Raw genomic sequence first — 9,196 nt, 5'->3', positions numbered from 1 at the left:
ACGTTCTTTCTGGGTGGGAGGCGGTGCATCTTCAGATGCGGCACTCCAGCTGTTTCTGTGAAACTCCTCTGGGCTGCTTGCAGCTTCTTCTCCTGGGTGACAGGGGCTCAGGGAGGGCTGTGCAGGTTCATGTCTGGCCTGTGCCCTGTGGTCATGAGCTTCTCCCAGGCAGAGGTGGGGCGAGGACCCCAAAGAGAAGCCGAGGAGGTGATGTGAACTGTGGGAGGGGAGCAGAGGAAACGGATGAGGCCCATGGGTTCAGCCCCGGTGGCTTTCCTGGTTAGCCGGAAGCCTGTGGGATGCAGTGTTCCAGGGCTTCGGGCAATCCCATGGCCCATCCCTCTCCAGCCCTGTCCTCTTAGCTGGCAAAACCTGGGGAGGGAGCACTGGAATTCCTTTTTCTTTGCCACCAGAGTCTTGAAAAAAGCAGAGTGTGGGGCAGAGGATGACAGAGAATGGGTGGGTGGCAGGTCAGGGTCAACTGCAAGAGGGAGGTTGTCAGGCACAGCCACCTGCTCAGCTCCCACCTGTGCAGCTGACATCTTCTCCTCAGTGTGGGGTGGGCCCATTGCTCATGTGGCTCCATCTGTGGGCAGCCTTCCGTTCCTCCACCTGGCAGTTTTCATTAGGCCCTTACTTGGTACCAGGAGCTGTGCTAGGGGCTAGGAGGAACCGAGACTTCTCTGTGTATATGTGTGTGTGTGTGGACAGTACCATACGCCTGAGTGGGGACTCCAAAAGGGGGTAGGAGGGAGGGCACAACGGGGGAAAAACTACCTACTGGATACGATGTTCACTATTTGGGTGATGGGTTCACTAGAAGCCCAAACCCCGGCATTACACAATACACCCATATAACAAACTTACACAGGTACCCCTGAATCCATTTTCTTAAAAAGTACCATACAAGTCAGAGCACCCTAGAACAGCATTGCCCAATGGAAATATAATGTCAGCCACTTATGTAATATTTATTTATTTTTATTTTATTTTTATTTTTTTTGAGGCGTAGTCTCACTGTGTCACCCAGGCTGGAGTGCAGTGGCGGGATCTCAGCTCACTGCAAGCTCCGCCTCCCGGGTTCACACCATTCTCCTGCCTCAGCCTCCCGAGTAGCTGGGACTACAGATGTCCACTACCGCGACTAGCTAATTTTTTGTATTTTTTGTGTGTGTGTGTGTAGTAGAGAAGGGGTTTCACCATGTTAGCCAGGATGGTCTCGATCTCCTGACCTGGTGATCTGCCTGCCTCGGCTTCCCAAAGTGCTGGGATTACAGGTGTGAGCCACAGTGCCCGGCCGCCATTTATGTAATTTTAAATATTCTAGTAGCCATATTCAAATAAGAAACAAGTGAAATTAATGTGAACAATAGATTTAACCCAATATGTTTAAATGATTATCATTTCTACATATGATACAATTTTAAAATATCTTAATGAGATATTTAACATTCTTTTCTTTGTATTAAGCCTTCAAAATCTAGTACATAATTTAATTTACAGCCCATCTCAATTCTCACAGCCACATTTCAGTGGTCACCTGCTACATGTGGCTAGCAGCTGCTTTCTGGGCAGTGGAGTTCTGGAGTGTCCCCATACACCCCGAGGTCCAGAGGCCAGCAGCATCAGCATCCCTGGGAAACTCCTCAGAAATGCAGAATCCTAGGCCCCAGACGTACGGAGTCAGAGCCTGCATTTGAACAGCACCCCGGTGATGATGTGCGTAGGAAAGTCTGAGGAGCTCAGTGAAGGGCCCGATAGTACAAGGAATATTCGTGGAGCATTTGCCTTAGGAGCTTTGCCTGTGGGATCTCCTGATCCCCCAACAGCCTCTTCTCAGAATAATTATGGGAGTATCACCCCCATTTAAACACAGGAAAATGGAGGCTCCCAGGGTGTAACTTCTCACAGACATAACACTCAGAGGTAGATTACAGCCAGGGTTTATGTTCTCGGCAGAGTACCTCCTCGGGTGAGGCCTGGGTGGAAATCCTTTGCCCCCAAAGCTCTCAATATTTCCTCCTTGACCACCCAAAGTGGCCACAGTTCCAGTGACCTGGTCCCTTTTCCGCAGGTCAGTGTTTTCACGCAGAAAGGTTTGATGACCAGTGGAAAGCTCTTCATAGTGAGCCAGAATGTAAGAAGTGAGAAGAGGCCAAGCAGGGAACCCCTGTTCTTGGACAATAAACAGCATCACAATTATGGGGGCTTGCTTGCGCCAGGCCTTGTGCTAAAGGCTTTATTCCTCCTTTGCCAATGGTATTAGGTAGGAACTGTCACTATTCCGTTACACAAATAAGTAAATGGAGGCTCGCAGGGGGTCGCACCCAGCAGGCAGCATGGCTGGAACCCACACTGAAGTCTGTCTGGTTCTGGAATCGGGAGTCTGGCCCCTGCGTCACTGCGTGTCCTCACACACACCTCCCGGGCCTTCTTCCCGTTCCCTCTGCCCACATCGAACACATTGACATGTTTTGGTTATAAGTCAGTTCCTGAAGGGAAACTGCTGAGTTAGGCTCCTCCAGTAAAAATCTTTCGCCAAGACAATGACGGGGTTGTTTTATAGATTAGCTTTGACACCTGCAGCTATTTAAAATGGAGCCAGGCTGGACTTTCCACCCCTTCTCCTGACCATTTCTAGCGTCCTCTTAAAGAGCTGAGAAATGATCATCTGGTTAGAAGCTCTGAGACAGAGCCCTAGGTCAAGCCCAGACAGTGTGACCTTTCTGCGCTTCACTTTCCTCATCTAGAAAGTGGTTGGAGTATGATGTGATCTACCTGCCCTGTGAGGCTTCCGTGAGAAGGGTATGGAAAGGCACCTAGTAAACTGTCAAGCACTATAAAAATGTTGGTCACTAAGACCATTCTTGGATTTGAGATGCCGCTGAATCCTGGAGGGAAGATGAGGAAAGGGGGAAGCGGGGAAGGTATCAGTCGTGTAGCATCTGGAATCTAAGCTCCTTCTTTACATAAATTTGGAGATTAAGTCAAATCAGAAAACAAAGAGAACATAGGTGCAAGGCAGTGTGGGCAGAACAGCTTCCGAAGGAAAGATACAGAATCAGCCCAGCTATACCTTCCTGTCCCCTTTGCTTGGTACAAGAAAGGTGTCTGTTGCCATGACAGAGTGGAGCTTTTCACAAGATAGTTAAAATTTCACCCAAGAAGTAACTCTGGCACATTGACCTCAGCTTGTGGCAGACCTGAAAGAGAAGGTTTCCTCCATCTGCAAAAAGGAGAAAACCAAGAACAGTCCATGGCCATGGGGCTCTCTCTATCCCAACTGCATGCTTAGGAAAGAAGAACTCCCAAAGTCTAGTCTTCACTTAAGAACACCCAAGAGAGTTTCTTGTACCTTAGTTTCCCCTATACATGTAAAACAAGGAAAAGAAAAAAAAAAAAGCAAAATACTGCAGAGGGTATAATCATGATGCTGACTAGGTAACAGTCTGTGAGTAGAGTGCTATTGTTAACTCCATTTAGTCAAAAGACTGGATTTAATTTCCAGCTGACACTACAACTTATTAGCTATGTGACCTTAGGGAAAGCAGAAAAGGAACTTGCCAGAATGTATCCAAGTTGGGATTTGAATGCAGGTCATCTAAGCCCAGAACCCAAACATTTGTTAACCCAGTTCTCCAACCCCTTCCCAACACAAGGAAGACAGAGGCATCTGGAGAACTTTGCTGACATAATTTTATGGGAATGTTGCCAGTCCTGGAGCAAAGTAAGCTGTGAACTGTCTGCACTTGGCACTCCAGGTCATTACCTTTCAGGGCCTGTCATGGAGCTGGCATACAACAGATGCCCAATGAATGCACGAATTAAGAAATGACCTAGGTAGACTTTTTTTTTTTTTCTCTTTTGAGACACGGTCTCACTCTGTCGCCCAGGCTGGAGTGCAGTGCCACGATCTCGGCTCACTGCTACCTCCACCTCCCGGGTTCAAGCGATTCTGCTGCCTCAGCCTCCTTGGTAGCTGGGATTACAGGCACCTGCCACCACGCCTGGCTAATTTTTGTATTTTTAGTAGAGACAGGGTTTCACCATGTTGGCCAGGCTGATCTCGAACTCCTGACCTCAGGTGATCTGCCTGCTTTGGCCTTCCAAAGTGCTGGGATTACAGGTGTGAACCACCATGCCCAGTCGGTACTATAGACTTTTGAAAGATAGAGAGGATTAACTCTGAAATTGGAACAAGACTAAACTCCCCAGCTCCCCCATACACACAGCCATGGGATGTGATGGCTTCAGAGATGGGCTCAGAGCACTTGGCCTTGCTGGGTCATGTACTCTGCATGGACCACTCACCTGGCCGTGCCCAGGAACCCTTAAATAAGGATTATTTGATGATGATGGTGATGCTGGCAAGGATAGAGCCAAACTACCTGTGACCATATCCTGGCTCTGCTGCTTACCACCTGTGAACCTTGGGCACATTACTTGACCTCTCTGTGCCTCATTTTCCTCATCTGTAGAATGGGGATAATGATAGTACCTGCCTCTAAGGATTTGTGGGGGTTTCATGAGGAATATCCCTGCAGCATTAGAACAGGGCTGGCAATGTAAGTGTGAGCCATTGTTACTTTCTGTCTTCCTCTAAGGATTCCAGTGCCCTTTTCTTGTCCTGTTTCTTAGCCACTAACTGAGACAGAATCTTATCTTGAGAGTTAGATGGCCAAGCACAGGACCATCTCTTTTCCATATCCCTTAAATTCCTGTGTCAAGGACACAGGGCAGGTTTAAGATGAGCAGTGACGGCCTTCTGATCAGCATCCTGGTGGGGAGAGATCCCTGCAAGGTTCTGGGAAGAGAAGGAGACAAATGACAAAGTGGTGGGCCCATGAAAGGCCCTGTGACAAATGACTGGAAGGACTGGGTGGACAGATGGAGAAGAGCAAAGGCCCCTGTCCTTTTATTGGAGAACTCCTTGTGGCTCCCTGAACAAGACAGTGGCTCCCCAGGGGCCGGGCTAAGGGTTGGTCTCCCTGGTTCTCTCTGCTGGGATGAGTAATATGGACCGGGGCAGAGGGTCTATATCAATCTAGCCCAGCAGAAAAATGAATGAAAATTGAATTCCCCAAGGAGAATTGGGGAGCTGTTATCCAGACAGAGATAAATCAAAGGATGCCACGGAGCCCGGGGAGAGCAGGTTTCCAACAGCAGGAGAATAATTAAGGAAACAGTTTCAAAATGCAAATGATGAAAGGGGCTTTGAGAGGAATGAGGATGAGGAGAAGATGATTAGAGCTGGGATGACAGGGAGGGGAGCAGGGGCAGTGAGATTCGTCCCTCAGTGGAGAAAGAGCCTGGGGTTCAGGATTCCTGGCATCTGAAAGTGAACTTGCCTAGTCTGTGAAGCTCTTAAAATGGAGGGGTTAGAAGACACACTAGACTGCTGTGCCGAGTGGAGAGAGCACCAGATTGGGACTCAAAAGACTGGATTTAATTTCCAGTTGGCATTGCAATTTATTAGCTGTGTGACCTTGGGCAAACCACTTAACCTCTCTGTTCCTGATAATCATACCCAAGCCCGGGCATAATTATGAAGATAAAATGAGATAAAATATGTGGAGGAACTTTGTAAAATGTAAAATGCTAGACAAATGTAAGTTATAATCATTTTCCTAAATTGAGTGTCTTGTCTCTTAATTAGATCCCCCGACATGTTGGGTTGGTTTCCAGAAATGGAGTGTATAAATGTCTAGCAAGTACCGGGTACTTTGTACTGGCTATTGTTCAACTTCTCTGACAGAACTTAGACCTGAAGAAAGCCACATCACCCCACCACAGGCCCACCCTCCAGTGCTCAGCCTCCAACCAGGTCCTGGCCCAAAGGGATATGGCTGGCTCTGAGGAACATTCCTGGGAGGTCACCTGCCAGCCCTGGGTGCACTGTGGTGAGAAAAACCCTGCTGAGTCAGCTCAGGGATTTTAATCCAAACTGAGTCCCACCCCAAGGATCTTTCTGGACCATTCCATAGTAGAGATTATTGGACTTCTGTGGGATTCAGCCATTCTCGCATTCTCTGGGGGTAGAAAACAGCTTAGCCCCTGCTAGCCTCGGATTTTTTATCCACCAAGTAGCTATGATAATACCATGTATCAGTTCCTCATGAAGAATAGGTAGAATTATGCAGCTAGAAGCATTTGCCTTGGTGCCTGGTACAGTTGCAAACTTTCAATAAATATTAGTTGTTATCATTACTACCATATGCTATTATGTTGTTGTTGTTGTTGTTATTATTATTATTATTACCATCAACATCAGTAGGCACTAAAATCTGTTTAAGGAAAGCTTTTTGCTAGGGGTTCCTCATTTGCAGATGGGAAAGCTGAGGTCCCAGGGGAAGTGAAATGTCTCGGCTGGTATAGATGTTATTGGAGGATCTTGGGAATGGCACCCAGCTCATACAAGAGGCAAATGCTTTTAGAAAAGCCTCAGAATGGCCGGGTGCGGTGGCTCACGCCTGTAATACCAGCACTTTGGGAGGTCGAGGTGGGCGGATCATGGGGTCATGAGATCGAGACCATCCTGGCCAACATGGTGAGATCTTGTCTCTATTAAAAATACAAAAATTAGCTGGGCGTGGTGGGGCGCACCTGTAGTCCCAGCTACTGGGGAGGCTGAGGCAGGAGAATAGTGTGAACCTGGGAGGAGGCAGAGCTTGCAGTGAGCTGAGATCATGCCACTGCACTCCAGCCTGGGCGTCAGAGCGAGACTCCATCTCAAAAGAAAAGAAAAGAAAAGCCTCAGAATGTGGAAAGGGCATTTATTGGCTGAGCTGCACTGTGTGTGTGCGCATGGGGGTGCAAGGTATGTTGGTGCTGCTGCTTACAGGTGCAAGAACTGAGAGCTAAGCTGACTTTCTTGGGCTTGTCTGCCAAGCGACACAGGTGAAAGTGGTATTCCCTGAATCAGTCTTGGGCAGAGAAAAGTCCCCAGCACAGTAAGGCTGTTCCTCACCTAGTGACAGGCTAGTGACATGCAATGGGAAAATGGCAGGACCCCAGCAGGTTCAAATCAGGGAAGCAGGAGCTGCAGAGAGCATTTTTAAAATATAATTTTAAATTATAAAACTAACTACTATATATGCTTTACATTCACTGCATATGAATGTTATCTTTTACTAATATTACTGAAAAATAATCACTTTACAGAAAATCTGGAAAAGAGAAAAAGGGAAAATTCCATAATGCATCTCCCTAATATACCTTTTTCCTAATATTCTTTTGAATAGTATTTTGATATCTTTCCTTACTTTTTCCCTAATATTTTTAAAAGCATTTTATTAGTTTTTTCTGCTTTATAAAATAATGTGCTCATTGAGAAAACTGAAAAAAGCAAAGAGAATAAACTACAATATCCACTGTACAGACAACCACTTGTACACTTTGGCATTTTTTTACTCCTCCCACTTTAGACAATTTTTTATTGAGGTAAAATATAATTTACCATCTTTACCATTTTTAAGTGTACGGTGTTCATGCTTTTTTAAAAAAATGTTCCTGAAGTTCATACTGCTTCATATTCTTTTTTCACATTTTCTAATAAATCTCAAACCCTTTTCTATATTATTAAACATTCTTCTGTTGCATTATTTCTAAGACTTCATAACATTCCATTTAACTTAATAATTTAGTGTAACTTATTTACTATCCCCTATTGTTAGATTTTTAGGTTTTCCCTTTTAAAAACATTATAAACATCCTTGTAACTACATCTTTACAAACATTCTTGATTATTTTCTTTGGATAAATTTCTATAGGGATTGGGTCAAATCTATCACATTTGTAGCCAAAATGTTCTGAGAAGACATTTCCCCTCTTTACAATCCCCACCAGAAAATTGTTTTCTAATTTCCCTACAGCCTAACCAACAATGGGTATTATCATTGCCCTTACATTTCACTAAGATTTTTACACATTTATAATCCTATGCTATTGCATTGTGCTTTTTAAAAAATTAGTATTTCACAAGCATCCTCGTGTTATTGGGTTTCATAATTGGTTTCCATGATTCTATAACGTACTAACAAACAACCGAATCTATTCTCTAAGCCACTGTTCTTTTGTTGACTATTTAGGTTATTTTTCTCCAAAACATAATGCTGTAATAAACATCTTCATGCATGAAATTTTTACAAAAAAATTCTAGATTATTTCCGTGGAATAGACACTCAAAAGTACTACATAAATTAAAGGGTATGAAAAATTTATGAGTTTGATACATATTGCCGAATTTCTTTCCAAACGGATATTAAGAGTATAAGCACCCAGTAGTATTGGTGAGAGTACCAGTGTCCAAGTCCTTTCGCCAGTCCTGAACTCTAGGATGCCCCTCCCCCGCGTCGGGCATAATGACAAACAGAAAAAGGTGTGCACGTGTTGTTTTGTCTTGCATGTTTTTCACTGCACATGAGGCTGGCATTTCCCTGTGTTTGCTTACTAGTTATATTTCTATAGAACACATTTTGGTAAATACTAAAAATGTCACTGGGTTCTTTTGCTTTTTTCTTCTTGCGTATATTATCTCGCCCACGGGAGTCACCTCGCAGGTAAACAAGGGAAGAGACGATGCCAACCCAGTACCAGGACACACAGAAGTCACTGTGACCTCATTGGAGGCAAATTCTAAGCAGCGCAGACGACCAGGCCATTCTCCCCCGCCCCATGCTCCTCCCTTACCAACCCTGAAAGGTGAGCAGGTGTCCCTTGTTTGGAGATTCCCGCCTAAGCTGAACCCCACTAGGCTGGAAGGACGCGTATGTCTGCATTTCTGGAAGGAAATGCTGTGGGGGTTGGGGGCAGGAGAGCGGCTGGGTCTTGGGGCAGACGGGGTGGGCTTCCCGCGCCTGCAGCCCGGAGGCGTCGAGCGCCCAGCGTTGGGCCTTCTGTTGTATTTCCGCCAGACTCGCGTTGAGGAGAATTTGTTTTAAGCGTTTATCTCTCTACCTGTCTATGCATCTCGTAAATACAGTAAGCATCGCAAGCCCTTTCGCTGGTTAGCTCGGGCGTCCGTGTGCTCACTGCCACCCTGCACGCATGAGGTAGGGGATGGTTCAAAGCACCCGCGGTGGCAGCCAGAGAGGCAGAGCGGGCTCTGGAGACCTAAGACAGGGCCGAGCCGGACGCCCGGTGGCAGGGCTGCCGGGGAGGCTCCTCGGCCGGGAGGCTTGGGTCCCCTGCTCTGCGG

This window comes from Mandrillus leucophaeus, unplaced genomic scaffold (genome assembly GCF_000951045.1).
Source record: "Mandrillus leucophaeus isolate KB7577 unplaced genomic scaffold, Mleu.le_1.0 Scaffold1097, whole genome shotgun sequence".
NCBI classification, from domain to species: Eukaryota; Metazoa; Chordata; class Mammalia; order Primates; family Cercopithecidae; genus Mandrillus; species Mandrillus leucophaeus.
This window is presented reverse-complemented; position numbering follows the sequence as displayed.